This window comes from Phyllobates terribilis, unplaced genomic scaffold, assembly GCF_046119375.1.
Source record: "Phyllobates terribilis strain yellow unplaced genomic scaffold, ASM4611937v1 Scaffold_13__5_contigs__length_258822181, whole genome shotgun sequence".
NCBI classification, from domain to species: domain Eukaryota; kingdom Metazoa; phylum Chordata; class Amphibia; order Anura; family Dendrobatidae; genus Phyllobates; species Phyllobates terribilis.
The window spans coordinates 128628657-128644101 of NW_027362773.1; the positions used below are offsets into that span (position 1 = coordinate 128628657).

The window sequence follows — 15445 nt, forward strand, 5'->3', positions numbered from 1 at the left end:
AGAAAAAATCCAGTTATGATTTTGGTGCACGAACAGTTATCGAACATAACCTCGAACAGCCGAATTTTTCTCAAATCGTTCGTGTTCGCCGAACGGCTCGAACACCGCCCAAAACAGCTCGAATTTGAGATTGGCGAACAGTTCGAGTCGAACAACGCTCATCTCTAGTCAGCATGACTATTCCGGTGATTTACATGCTGGAGCACACGTTAAACAGAGGAGGTGGAGGAAGTAGAGGAGGAGCCGTATGCGGAAGGGATAACATCTCCAAGGTCCAGACGGTCGGCAGCACCAAGGCGGCAGGCATGGAAGGGTGGGGGAGAGGGATTAACCAGGGCGCATGGTAGCAGCCAAACTGTTGAGGAAGGTGCAGGAGCCGAGGAAGAAGTGGAGGACGAACTGGCGATGGGCATGGAAGACTCATCAGACTACGTCCTGGTGTAATAAGCCTCCACTGGTGGTAATTTTGGATTGAGGGACTAATTCGCTTATGCATAGCGCCCCGAAGAAGGCGATCGCAAATGCAGTAGACAGTAGTGTTGCTTCAAATTGTGAGTGTCATGTTAATGGTGTTAGGGATATGATGTGAGAAATCAGTTTTAGTGACACGGGACGGAACGTCTACACTCCTGACTTGGCTGACCCCTTTTCCACCCTTTTATGGATTGTCTGATGATGAATCTCTTTGTCACATCTCCCCAATTCAGTAGTTGGAAGTGAAATGCTACTCCGGTCAGACACCGCTGCGCTGACGCCCCTGATATGCCCCTCATCATTAGCTGTTGGAGAAATTCTATGCCTGCCACGTCGACGGGGCAACTGACGCTCTGATAAATGGCATCAACTATTCGCCACTAGATCCCATAGGGAGGGTGGCAACTGTTGCCCGATGGGTGGGCGTTGGGGAGGAGCTCTGTGAAAATCTGCCAATTGAATTGTGATAAAGCGTTAGCAGCAGCGTTAGACCCCTCAGCATCGTGGCTAGCGTGGACCCATACATTGTGTTTTAGGCACAGGAATGCTAGCCGGCGTAGTAGGCCTAGCACTGGGAGAGACAATGATGCCATCTTATTAATGCAGTGCGCTAGGCTGGTGTTTTTTGTTATGAAGTGTATATTTTTGTTAGCCAGGCGCGCGGCCCATATTTCTATTGCTACCACTATTGGGAAAAGTTCCAGGAGTGTCTGTTTTTTTGTCAGCACTTGTGCTGCCCAATACTGAGGCCATAAGCTTGGGCACCATTGGTTATTTAGTATCGCTGCATATCCGTACAGATGGGCTACTCCAATGAGTAACAGACACTGCTACAGGCCCAAAAGGTTTTACTTGGCTAGATGCAGTAAAAAATTGTTATTAAATACAAAGGTGATGTAGCTTGGTACAGATGGGCTACTACAATGAGTAACAGACACTGCTACAGGCCCAAAAAGATTTACTGGGCTAAATGCAGTAAGAAATTGTTATTAAATACAAAGGTGGTGTAGCTTGGTACAGATGGGCTACTACAATGAGTAACAGACACTGCTACAGGCCCAAAAATATTTACTGGGCTAGGTGCAGTAAAAAATTGGTATTAGATACACAGGTGGTGTAGCTTGCAACACAGATAGGCTACTCCACTGGCTAACACACACTGCTAGAGGCCCAAAAGGATTGGCTTAGCTAGATTTAGCCAAATGCTGTGAAAAACACCTGCACAGCACTGGCACAGACCTGCCTGGCAAAAAGTGCTAGGAACTGCTGTAACCTAGCCCTCAAAAGGGCTGCAATTCCAACTAGTCCCTACTCCCTAAACCTATCTGTCTATGTAAGAGCAAATTCGCTTGCAATTCACACAGTTACAAAGTATAGCGCCCACAGCAGCAGCGGTGCCGTCTAACACTCAGCTGCAGCAGTGAGAAAATGGTGGCGATGGGGAAAATGGCTGGGTCTTATAGGGCAAGGACATGTGACATACACAGCTAATGACACATGCCCTTGCTTGTGTGAAAAAAAAGCACTTCGCTGCGTGTGTGCGCTGCTGATAGGCTGACAGACTGCACCTCAACACTGTAAATGCGGGAAAGAAAAAAAAATGGAGATCGGCATTATTTCTGCAGAGATCCATCCCCTGCCCCTCCCCCCGCCCACTCTACACTGAAACTGTCTATTAACATTGATTAACAGTATTACTGTGAAAAAATCCAGTTACGATTTTGGTGCACGAACAGTTATCGAACATAACCTCGAACAGCCGGATTTTTTGCAAATCGTTCGGGTTCGTCGAACGGCTCGAACTCCGCCCAAAACAGCTCGAATTTGAGATTGGCAAACAGTTCGAGTCAAACACCGCTCATCTCTAATCCCAATACCCCTTTGAAGACACATAGAGGAGGGCCTAGGTAAAAAAATGTTCCCATTATAAAGGTGTGGGTCTCCTATGCTGTTATTGCATATGCAGTGACTGCAAGGGTTGCCAAAAAATTGGACGCACTCCAATACCCCTTTGAAGAGATGTAGAGGGGGTCCTCTTTCAATAAATTGCTACCAATGCTAAGGAGTGGCTCTCCTATACTGGTATTGCCCATGCACTAAGTGCATGGGCTGAAACACATTTACCCCTGCAGGGTATACATGAACATACTGTATATCATACAGAATGTTAGAGGTAGGCCTCTAAAAAACATTCCTACGGACATCATAAACACCCTTAAAAAAAGTTATGTTGGTATTGCAACACGGTCACCCTGGTGATATTTTGGTGGAGGATGAGGAGAAGGAGAAAGAGGAGGACAACAGAAAATAGACAAAATCAGGAAGCGTATACCAATGTCTGGGTGTGAAGAGATGCATGGGAATAGCCCTCCCAAAAAAAAGCCACTGGATTTGAGTTTATGTTACGCTGCTGTCATCCGGTGGTGTTGAGAAGTCTGGCCCAATCCAGCCTTTGTTCATTTTTATGAGAGTCAGCCTGTCAGCATTTTCTGTTGACAGGCAGTTGCGCCTATCAGTTATAATGCCCCTGGCTGCACTAAAAACCCGCTCTGTTATTTAAGGAACAGCTTTTCGAGTTATTTAGATGCTTAAATGTTTCATCTAGGGAATTCACCTTATCCTCTAATCATCACAAAACATCTTCAAGAACTTCAAGAATAGATTTGATTCTCACAAATATTTCATAATTTCATACATTTTCAGAGGCCTTAATGGGCAACATAACCTGGTCAGATCATGCCCAAGTTTCCTGTAAAATAAAAATGTCAGTTTCCAAAAACAGCTTCAGGGAATGGAAGGCAACTCCTTTATTTTAAACTGTCCACTATACAGAATAAAAATTGAAGATGCCATAGAACTTTACTTTAAAGAAAATTCCCTACCTGACACCTCTACTTCTTGTTTGTGGAATGCTTATATGGCCATTATTCGTGGTCTGCTTATACAAATTAAAGCAATACACCAAAAGAAAACGAAAGAAAAAATTTGAGGAGTTTCTAGGAAAATCAATGATGAGGAAATAAAACAACAAAACAACCCATCATGTTACACTCACTCTATTCTTCAAATTAACAACAGAATTTAAAACACTTCTTATCAAGGATTATGATAAAAATAAAAATCTAGAATGAATTACTATTATTCATTCAATAAAATGTCAAAGTTGATGGCGAATAGAGTGAGAGAGCACCGTATTAAATCTAGAGTAAAGAGTATTAGAACTGCAAACTCCACCGTTTATTATCCTCAGTGTATTGCAAATCAGTTTCAAAAATTTTATTCCACACTCTATAATCTGATAGATGACCCAAATACTCCACAACCCAACACCGATAACATCAATAAATTTCTCTCTTACGTAAACTTGCCTCATCTTGACCCTAGACAATCCAACTCTTTAAATTCACCACTTGATAAGGAAGAAATCGCTTTCGCAATTTCTAAATTAAAAGATAATAAGGCCCCAGGTCCAGATGGATACCCAAATGAATACTACAAAATTTTTAAACATCATTTAATACCACCACTATTATCTTTCTTCAATTCTGCTGCTAACTCAAGTTCTTTTCCAAAGGAATCTCTACATGCTAATATTATTGCTATCCCCAAACAAGATAGCTAATACAAAATTATAGACCCATTTCCTTCCTAAACTGTGATGTTAAAATATACGCTAAATGAATCCCCAAAAGGCTAAAAGACATTATCCGTACATTAATACGTTCTGACCAAATTGGCTTTATTAAAAAAAAGACAGATCTCAGATGGGGCAAGAAGAATTATAAATATTTTGTCTATCATAGAAAATAAGAAAATTCCATCTATCATTCTATCACTAGATGTGGAAAAAGCTTTTGAAATTTGGATTTGAAGGCTATATACTAAATTCCATATTAGCTTTATATTCTTCTCCCACAGCAAAAGTCATAGTTAACAACCATTATTCTTCCCCTTTTCCTTTATCTAATGGAACCTGTCAGGGCTGCCCCCTTTCCCCATTATTATTATTCTACTAGTGTAACGCTTTTTTGAATCAATCTGGTCTAATTATTACATTAAAGGCATTCCATCAGGCATGAGGCAACACAAACTAGGACTCTTTGCGGATGACATCCTTATTTCCATTGCAGATCCTATAAACTCCCTTAGAGAAATTTCTGTGCTAATCAATAGGTTTTCTTTAGTTTCCTATTATAAAATAAATGAGAAAAAGTCTAAAATTCTTAGCTTCCACTTGGATAAGGATTCACGGAATGATATAAAAGGTGAATTTCCTTACTTCGTGGGAAAATTCTAACATCACTTTTTGGGGCATTAAAATCACAAACCATTTAAGGAATATTGTTGAAGTAAATTTTGGAGAAGTCATTATAGAAATTCAATCTATCCTTCATAAATACAATAAAGTAAATAACTCTTGGCTAGGTAGACTAATCAGTTATAAAATGATGACCCTCCCAAAATTGCTGTATGTGCTTAGATCTCTTTCTGCTCCTGCTATCTTGATTCAGAAATTCCATAAACAGTTGTCAAAATATATAACCTCCTAGAATGTTAAAAACTCTTCTGTTCAAGAGTAGGAGCAATGGATGCATAGCCCTTCCAAACATCCAAGCGTATTATGAGGCAAACATTATCCTACAGAGTAGCAACTGGTTTCAAACTAATAATAAACCAAACTGGGTCTTTTTGAAGAGGAATTATATGGACTTATATGGAAACTCAGATATGTCATCCCTTATTATGTTACACCTACTTGATTCTTCTCTTCCATTACCAGAACATCCAACACTATTCTCAACAATTCTCCAATGGAAAAAACTATATAAGTTGGTATCAGATAATTTATCCATATTTCCCCCTGAGAAAGTTCTCATCACTATTTTTCACATGATTTTTTCAAAGTTTCCAATGAATAAAACTAGGGATTAGTATATAATTGTTCCTTCTTGCTATCGAGTCCCAATAAAGACTCCATCACAAAACTTCCAAGCTTTAAAAGCTTCTTATTGTCTTCCAGATGAGGAACTTTTCAACCTATGGGATCTTAGAAAATATATAAGAAAAAAATTCTCACTACCTTTTAGCTCTCCCAAGAGCTTTTATTACATTGTTAGAAAACCCCTCATCTGACTTAATTTGGAACATGAAAAATCTTTACATTTTCTTTAACTCAGATCTCGAGTTTAAAAAACCTAAATCGATTTCAAATTGGGAAACAGACCTAAATAAAAAAAATCTTCTTATAACTGGCAACAAGCTTTTAAGCTCATGTACAAATTTAATGTTAATGGCAATATACATGAGAACTACTTTAAAATACTCTCTCATTGGCATCTCACTCCTGTTAAAGAAGCCTTCCCAACCTTGTCTGATCTATGTTGGAGAGATTGTGGAAAAACTGGTAGTATTATACATATTTTTGGTCTTGTCCAAAAATAAGGCCTTTATGGGAAGAGATCAATAATCTACTATATAAAATAGAGAACAGGAAGATACTTATCTCTCCTTATCTTTCTCTTCTCTCTCTTGAAACTGATTCCCTTCCTAGGGAAATGAGATTTATATATCTCCATATTTTTGCAGTAGCTAAACTGCTCATTGTAATCAAATGGAAATCTCCTGTTATCCCTACCATTAATGATATCATTGATAGAGTGTCAAGACATAACACTTTTGAACTGACCTTTGCCCTAAAAAACAATACTCTTCCAAAATATGAAGCCAGATGGTCTCTATGGAACCTACTCTTTCCTTCGAATGTAGATTACCTTTCTTATAATTAATCCTAACTGTTAGCCAGTTTTTTTTTCTAAAACATGAAATGTGTTTTACGTATACTATAATGCACATTGTATTATTTGTGTTAAAGGGAATCTGTTAAAGTGAAAACATAAAAAAAGCCGCTCTGACAAAACGCTAGTGGCAGGGCAGGCCAGGACCTCCAAGGCATAGAGAGCCAGTTCATGCCACGTGTCCACCTTGGATACCCAATAATTATAAGGCACAGGGGAATCACGGAGGAAGTTGTTACGCTCGGCAAGGTACTCCTTCAGCATATTTGAAAACTTTTCCCTCCTCGTGAGAGTACCATGCACATCAGGACTTGTGTGCTGAGAGGGTCTGAGAAAACTGTCCCACACCTTTGACAATGTTCCCCTACCTCTGCTGCATTGTATTTGTGTCTCCCTCACCTGTACTCCTTGTCCAAGGAACTGTGACCTCTGCCACCAGCGTTTCCAAATGAGAATTTTTTTATTAATTCCGTAACAAGGTCCTTCTGGTTCTGGAACATTTTACTAGACCTCTCCGCTGCGGGAAGGAGAGATACTAAGTTCTCCTTGTAGCATGGGTCTAGAAGTGTCACCAACCAGTAATGACTGTCGCCCAAAATTTGGACAACGCGAGGGTCACGGGAAAGGCAGCGTAACATAAACTCAACCATGTGTGCCAGACTGCTAACAGGCAAGACTTCTGTGTCCTCACCAAGAGGACAATTGACCCTGCTCTCCTCCTCATCCTCCTCCTCCTCGTTCTCCCTCTCCTCAGGCTATCCACTCTGAACAGATGGTAAGACAGTTGTGTGGGTAGTATCATCTATAGCGCAGGAAACTAGCTCCTGTTCTTCCTCATTCTCTTCCTCATTGTCACCCAATCCGAGTTGGGATGAGATGAGGCTGGGTTGTGTGGAATCACCCTGTGTGGTTCCTTGCTCCATCTCAACGTGCTCCGCCTGCAATTCCTCCTCTTTAATTGTGAGCAGCTACCTCCATAAACAACTAACAAACAAAGCAGCACACTGTAACGCTAAGTATGTGAACATGAAATATATGAAATTCATGTGTACCTGGCCAATATGAATTGGCCAATTTATGCACTAAGATTTCTCATTGATTTATTTTTTCTACAGCAGTAATGCTATACAAATTTCATACATTTCATGTTTGCATACTTAGCGTTACAGTGTGCTGCTTTGTTTGTTAGTTGTTTATTGAGGTAGCTGCTCCTAAGTAAGCACCTGTTCACACCTATTTCTTGTTTTGGAAGTGCTGGCCAGTTTTTTCTGTTTCTATGTATAAACTTTTACTGAGCACTCCGCCTCTATGCCACAGGTGATTTTAATTGCAGCAGGATCTTATTATCCCACACACAAGCAGACATAGTCTCTTTGAGAGGTATTTACATTGAAAGAGTCCTGGTATTTTGAGAGACGCCTTAACGTGGCTACCAGGTACACATGAATTGGCCAATTTATTCGCTACGATTTCTCATTTATTTCTTTTTTCTACATACTATTCAAATTTCATATATTTCATGTTCGCATACTTAGCATTAAGTGTGCTAATTATGGCGTTGACGCGCCCCCAGGGCCGTGGGGTACTCGGCAGCTGGGCCTCTGGCTGCTGATGGTGGATATCACGGTGGCTGGCCCGGTCCGTGGCCCAGGGCGGTCAACAAAAAAGGGGAAATATTATTTGTAAGGGGTTTGTAGTTTTAGAAAGTGTTCGTGACTAGTGTTGAGCGATACCTTCCGATATCGGGAAATATCGGATCGGATTGGATCGGACCGATACCGAAAAAGTATCGGATATCGCCGATTCCGATACCGGAAACCAATGCAAGTCAATGGGACAGAAATATCGGAATGAAAATAAACCCTTTCTTTCCTTGTAGGTTAATTCTACATGAAGGAAAGCAACTAAGAATAATGTAGAATGTATTGGGGGAGGTGGGGGAGACAATAAAGGCATAGAGGTTTAGCCCAATCAAATGGAATAGCAGGAATTAATATTTTTTTAAGACGTTCTGAGTTACGGAAATATTGACTATGTTAAGTATTTTTATATTTTGTCAGATATTTATGTTTCACTACTTCCATGCTCTTCACCTTCTTTTTTACTTCTCCCACACTTTCTCCTTCATCATCCTCAGCATCTTTTTCATCCACTTCTTCTTCACCTTCTTCATCTAATTCTTCTTCACCTTCTTCGCATTATTCTTTTATTTTACATTCTTCATATTCTACTTCTTCATCTTCTTCATATTCTTCTTCTTCATCATATTCTTATTTGTGGCAGGCATTCCTGTAGTTGTTATCTATAAAAGGTTGGACATTACACCTTTCGTTCTGCCCGTCACAAAAGATTTACAACAGGATTTGTCCGCGGTCAGTTTGGCCTGCAGCAGCAGGTCTTTTCCAGGGGCACCACGAGGAGGAACGGACTCACCCCCATACACTGCTTAGTCATCTTCTGCTTATAATTTAGATATTATTTTTTGCTCTGATTTTTAGTCTTATGCTTAATGTTCTTACGCTTTTTGTTCTGCAGCTTCTTGTATTTCTGCTTCTTGGTTTTCTGTCTCTTGTTCTTCTGTATCTTGGTGCTTGTCTTCTCTTCTTTGTCCTCTTGGTCAACTTCTTCAGGGTCATCTTCTTGGTCTTCTTCGGGGTGGTCTTCAGGGTCGTCGTCTTCGGGGGTCCTCGTCTTCGGGGTCCTCGTCTTCTTCGGGTTGGTCTTCTGGGTCCTCGTCTTCGGGGTTCCTCGTCTTCTTCGGGGTGGTCTTCAGGGTCCTCGTCTTCTTCAGGGTGGTCTTCAGGGTCCTCGTCTTCTTCGGGGTGGTCTTCAGGGTCCTCGTCTTCAGGGTCGTCGTCTTCGGGGTCCTCGTCTTCTTAGGGTTGGTCTTCAGGGTCCTCGTCTTCAGGGTCCTCGTCAGGGAGATCTAGAGTGATTACCAAGAACCATTTCAAAAAGCTTGAACTTGGAAATGTAGCAGAAGGTACAAGAAAGCTGAGGAACTACCGAGGACCAGCTGACGGTACTGGAACCCAGATAGGTAGCAGAAGGTACCCATGTAAAAAAAAGTTCAAGGCCGCGAGCCGGCCGCAGTTACCAAAACCCACAGTCCTACAGGGGGTGCTTGTCCTATTGGCACTATGGAACCAGCCTTCATTGCCAGATCCCGCAGCCCACATAGGAGTCACCTAAACTTCAGGCACCATAGAGTCGGCTAACCCGACCGCAACACGACAGGACAACGCATTGGAGGCAAAGTGACGTTGACACTACCCGGAAACAGCTGGCGTGCTGGAACCAGGCTGGGCAGGAGGGAGTACCCATGCCAAAGTCACTGCCGAGAACCAGCTGACGGTACTGGAACCCGGATGGGTAGCAGAAGGTACAAGAGCCAATGGAACTGCCGAAGACCAGCTGACGGTACTGGAACTCGGTTACTAAGCAGGAGGTACCTGTGCCAGAAAGCACTACCAAGGACCAGCAGACGTTGGTGGAACTTGGATACCGAGAAGGAGGCACCTAATCCAAAGGCACTGCCGAGAACCAGCTGATGGTACTGGAACCCGGATGGGTAGCAGAAGGTACCCATGTAAAAAAAAAGTTCAAGGCCGCGAGCCGGCCGCAGTTACCAAAACCCACAGTCCTACAGGGGGTGCTTGTCCTATTGGCACTATGGAAACAGCCTTCATTGCCAGATCCCGCAGCCCACATAGGAGTCACCTAAACTGCAGGCACCATAGAGTCGGCTAACCCGACCGCAACACGACAGGACAACGCATTGGAGGCAAAGTGACGTTGACACTACTCGGAAACAGCTGGCGTGCTGGAACCAGGCTGGGCAGGAGGGAGTACCCATGCCAAAGTCACTGCCGAGAACCAGCTGACGGTACTGGAACCCGGATGGGTAGTAGAAGGTACAAGAGCAAATGGAACTACCGAGGACCAGCTGACGGTACTGGAACCCGGATGGGTAGCAGAAGGTACAAGAGCCAATGGAACTGCCGAAGACCAGCTGACGGTACTGGAACTCGGTTACTAAGCAGGAGGTACCTGTGCCAGAAAGCACTACCAAGGACCAGCAGACGTTGGTGGAACTTGGATACCGAGAAGGAGGCACCTAATCCAAAGGCACTGACGAGAACCAGCTGGAGGTGCTGGAACCCAGGGTAAATACTAAAAACAGAGTGGAGCCAGAGGTGTAATTGGAGCAAGTTTTAAATCAGTAGTACAGTGGATGTGGACAAAGCAGGAGAATTTGCCGGACACACAGCAGGGGAACAGCTGACGTTACTGAACCCCAATAACACTGGAGCAAGCGTTGACTGTGCAGACGGCACTTCTGAGCAGCAACTAGCGGCATTGGAGCCCAGCGTAAATACTAAAAACAGAGAAGCCAGAGGTGTAATTGGAGCAACTTTAAAATCTGTAGTAGTGAGAATGTGGACAGAGCAGGAGAAATTGCCGTCCCCACAGCAGGGGAACAGCTGACGTTACTGAACCCCAATAACACGGCAGCAAGTGTTGACTGTGCAGACGGCACTTCCGAGCGCCAACTGGCAGTGTTGGAGCTCAGGGATAATACTGAAAACAGAGGAGCCAGAGGTGTAATTGGAGCAACTTTAAAATCTGTAGTAGTGAGAATGTGGACAGAGCAGGAGAAATTGTCGTCCGCACAGCAGGGGAACAGCTGACGTTACTGAACCCCAATAACATAGCAGCAAGTGTTGACTGTGCAGACGGCACTTCCGAGCGTCAACTGGCGGTGTTGGAGCTCAGGGATAATACTGAAAACAGAGGAGCCAGAGGTGTATTTGGAGGAGGTTTTAAATCAGTAGTACAGTGGATGTGGACAGAGCAGGAAAAATTGCCGTCCGCACAGCAGGGGAACAGCTGACGTTACTGAACCCCAATAACACGGCAGCAAGTGTTGACTGTGCAGACGGCACTTCCGAGCGCCAACTGGCGGTGTTGGAGCTCAGGGATAATACTGAAAACAGAGGAGCCAGAGGTGTAATTGGAGCAACTTTAAAATCTGTAGTAGTGAGAATGTGGACAGAGCAGGAGAAATTGCCGTCCGCACAGCAGGGGAACAGCTGACGTTACTGAACCCCAATGACACGGCAGCAAGTGTTGACTGTGCAGACGGCACTTCCGAGCGCCAACTGGCGGTGTTGGAGCTCAGGGATAATACTGAAAACAGAGGAGCCAGAGGTGTAATTGGAGCAACTTTAAAATCTGTAGTAGTGAGAATGTGGACAGAGCAGGAGAAATTGCCGTCCGCACAGCAGGGGAACAGCTGACGTTACTGAACCCCAATGACACGGCAGCAAGTGTTGACTGTGCAGACGGCACTTCCGAGCGCCAACTGGCGGTGTTGGAGCTCAGGGATAATACTGAAAACAGAGGAGCCAGAGGTGTAATTGGAGCAACTTTAAAATCTGTAGTAGTGAGAATGTGGAAAGAGCAGGAGAAATTGCCGTCCGCACAGCAAGGGAAAAGCTGACGTTACTAAACCCAAATAACAAGGCAGCAAGTGTTGACTGTGCAGACGGCACTTCAGAGCGCCAACTGGCGGTGTTGGAGCTCAGGGATAATACTGAAAACAGAGGAGCCAGAGGTGTAATTGGAGCAACTTTAAAATCTGTAGTAGTGAGAATGTGGACAGAGCAGGAGAAATTGCCGTCCGCACAGCAGGGGAACAGCTGACGTTACTGAACCCCAATAACATGGCAGCAAGTGTTGACTGTGCAGACAGCACTTTCGTGCGCCAAATGGCGGTGTTGGAGCTCAGGGATAATACTGAAAACAGAGGAGCCAGAGGTGTAATTGGAGCAACTTTAAAATCTGTAGTAGTGAGAATGTGGACAGAGCAGGAGAAATTGCCGTCCGCACAGCAAGGGAAAAGCTGACGTTACTAAACCCAAATAACAAGGCAGCAAGTGTTGACTGTGCAGACGGCACTTCCGAGCGCCAACTGGCGGTGTTGGAGCTCAGGGATAATACTGAAAACAGAGGAGCCAGAGGTGTAATTGGAGCAACTTTAAAATCTGTAGTAGTGAGAATGTGGACAGAGCAGGAGAAATTGCCGTCCGCACAGCAGGGGAACAGCTGACGTTACTGAACCCCAATAACATGGCAGCAAGTGTTGACTGGGCAGACAGCACTTTCGTGCGCCAAATGGCGGTGTTGGAGCTCAGGGATTATACTGAAAACAGAGGAGCCAGAGGTGTAATTGGAGCAACTTTAAAATCTGTAGTAGTGAGAATGTGGACAGAGCAGGAGAAATTGCCGTCCGCACAGCAGGGGAACAGCTGACGTTACTGAACCCCAATAACACGGCAGCAAGTGTTGACTGTGCAGACGGCACTTCCGAGCGCCAACTGGCGGTGTTGGAGCTCAGGGATAATACTGAAAACAGAGGAGCCAGAGGTGTAATTGGAGCAACTTTAAAATCTGTAGTAGTGAGAATGTGGACAGAGCAGGAGAAATTGCCGTCCGCACAGCAGGGGAACAGCTGACATTACTGAACCCCAATAACATGGCAGCAAGTGTTGACTGTGCAGACGGCACTTCCGAGCGCCAACTGGCGGTGTTGGAGCTCAGGGATAATACTGAAAACAGAGGAGCCAGAGGTGTAATTGGAGCAACTTTAAAATCTGTAGTAGTGAGAATGTGGACTGAGCAGGAGAAATTGCCGTCCGCACAGCAGGGGAACAGCTGACGTTACTGAACCCCAATGACACGGCAGCAAGTGTTGACTGTGCAGACGGCACTTCCGAGCGCCAACTGGCGGTGTTGGAGCTCAGGGATAATACTGAAAACAGAGGAGCCAGAGGTGTAATTGGAGCAACTTTAATATCTGTAGTAGTGAGAATGTGGACAGAGCAGGAGAAATTGCCATCCGCACAGCAAGGGAACAGCTGACGTTACTGAACCCCAATAACAAGGCAGCAAGTTTTGACTGTGCAGACGGCACTTCCGAGCGCCATCTGGTGGTGTTGGAGCTCAGGAATAATACTGAAAACAGAGGAGCCAGAGGTGTAATTGGAGCAACTTTAAAATCTGTAGTAGTGAGAATGTGGACAGAGCAGGAGAAATTGCCGTCCGCACAGCAGGGGAACAGCTGACGTTACTGAACCCCAATAACATGGCAGCAAGTGTTGACTGTGCAGACGGCACTTCCGAGCGCCAACTGGCGGTGTTGGAGCTCAGGGATAATACTGAAAACAGAGGAGCCAGAGGTGTATTTGGAGGAGGTTTTAAATCAGTAGTACAGTGGATGTGGACAGAGCAGGAGAAATTGCCGTCCGCACAGCAGGGGAACAGCTGACGTTACTGAACCCCAATAACACGGCAGCAAGTGTTGACTGTGCAGACAGCACTTTCGTGCGCCAAATGGCGGTGTTGGAGCTCAGGGATAATACTAAAAACAGAGGAGCCAGAGGTGTAATTGGAGCAACTTTAAAATCAGTAGTAGTGAGAATGTGGACAGAGCAGGAGAAATTGCCGTCTGCACAGCAGGGGAACAGCTGACGTTACTGAACCCCAATGACACGGCAGCAAGTGTTGACTGTGCAGACGGCACTTCCGAGCGCCAACTGGCAGTGTTGGAGCTCAGGGATAATACTGAAAACAGAGGAGCCAGAGGTGTATTTGGAGGAGGTTTTAAATCAGTAGTACAGTGGATGTGGACAGAGCAGGAGAAATTGCCGTCCGCACAGCAGGGGAACAGCTGACGTTACTGAACCCCAATAACATGGCAGCAAGTGTTGACTGTGCAGACGGCACTTCCGAGCGCCAACTGGCAGTGTTGGAGCTCAGGGATAATACTGAAAACAGAGGAGCCAGAGGTGTAATTGGAGCAACTTTAAAATCTGTAGTAGTGAGAATGTGGACAGAGCAGGAGAAATTGCCGTCCGCACAGCAGGGGAACAGCTGACGATACTGAACCCCAATGACACGGCAGCAAGTGTTGACTGTGCAGACGGCACTTCCGAGCGCCAACTGGCGGTGTTGGAGCTCAGGGATAATACTGAAAACAGAGGAGCCAGAGGTGTAATTGGAGCAACTTTAAAATCTGTAGTAGTGAGAATGTGGACAGAGCAGGAGAAATTGCCGTCCGCACAGCAGGGGAACAGCTGACGTTACTGAACCCCAATGACACGGCAGCAAGTGTTGACTGTGCAGACGGCACTTCCGAGCGCCAACTGGCGGTGTTGGAGCTCAGGGATAATACTGAAAACAGAGGAGTCAGAGGTGTAATTGGAGCAACTTTAAAATCTGTAGTAGTGAGAATGTGGACAGAGCAGGAGAAATTGCCGTCCGCACAGCAGGGGAACAGCTGACGTTACTGAACCCCAATGACACGGCAGCAAGTGTTGACTGTGCAGACGGCACTTCCGAGCGCCAACTGGCGGTGTTGGAGCTCAGGGATAATACTGAAAACAGAGGAGTCAGAGGTGTAATTGGAGCAACTTTAAAATCTGTAGTAGTGAGAATGTGGACAGAGCAGGAGAAATTGCCGTCCGCACAGCAGGGGAACAGCTGACGTTACTGAACCCCAATAACATGGCAGCAAGTGTTGACTGTGCAGACGGCACTTCCGAGCGCCAACTGGCGGTGTTGGAGCTCAGGGATAATACTGAAAACAGAGGAGCCAGAGGTGTATTTGGAGGAGGTTTTAAATCAGTAGTACAGTGGATGTGGACAGAGCAGGAGAAATTGCCGTCCGCACAGCAGGGGAACAGCTGACGTTACTGAACCCCAATAACACGGCAGCAAGTGTTGACTGTGCAGACGGCACTTCCGAGCGCCAAATGGCGGTGTTGGAGCTCAGGGATAATACTGAAAACAGAGGAGCCAGAGGTGTAATTGGAGCAACTTTAAAATCTGTAGTAGTGAGAATGTTGACAGAGCAGGAGAAATTGCCGTCCGCACAGCAGTGGAACAGCTGACGTTACTGAACCCCAATGACACGGCAGCAAGTGTTGACTGTGCAGACGGCACTTCCGAGCGCCAACTGGCGGTGTTGGAGCTCAGGGATAATACTGAAAGCAGAGGAGCCAGAGGTGTAATTGGAGCAACTTTAAAATCTGTAGTAGTGAGAATGTGGACAGAGCAGGAGAAATTGCCGTCCGCACAGCAGGGGAACAGCTGACGTTACTGAACCCCAATGA

At 45.0% G+C, this 15445-nt stretch overlaps 1 protein-coding gene across 1 annotated transcript in view; it reads right to left on the reverse strand.

Annotated features, from left to right (window-relative positions):
- The window catches only part of LOC141174599 (4-galactosyl-N-acetylglucosaminide 3-alpha-L-fucosyltransferase FUT6-like), an 84012-nt gene that overhangs the window by 24777 nt on the left and 43790 nt on the right, over positions 1–15445 (reverse strand). The window lies entirely within an intron of this gene.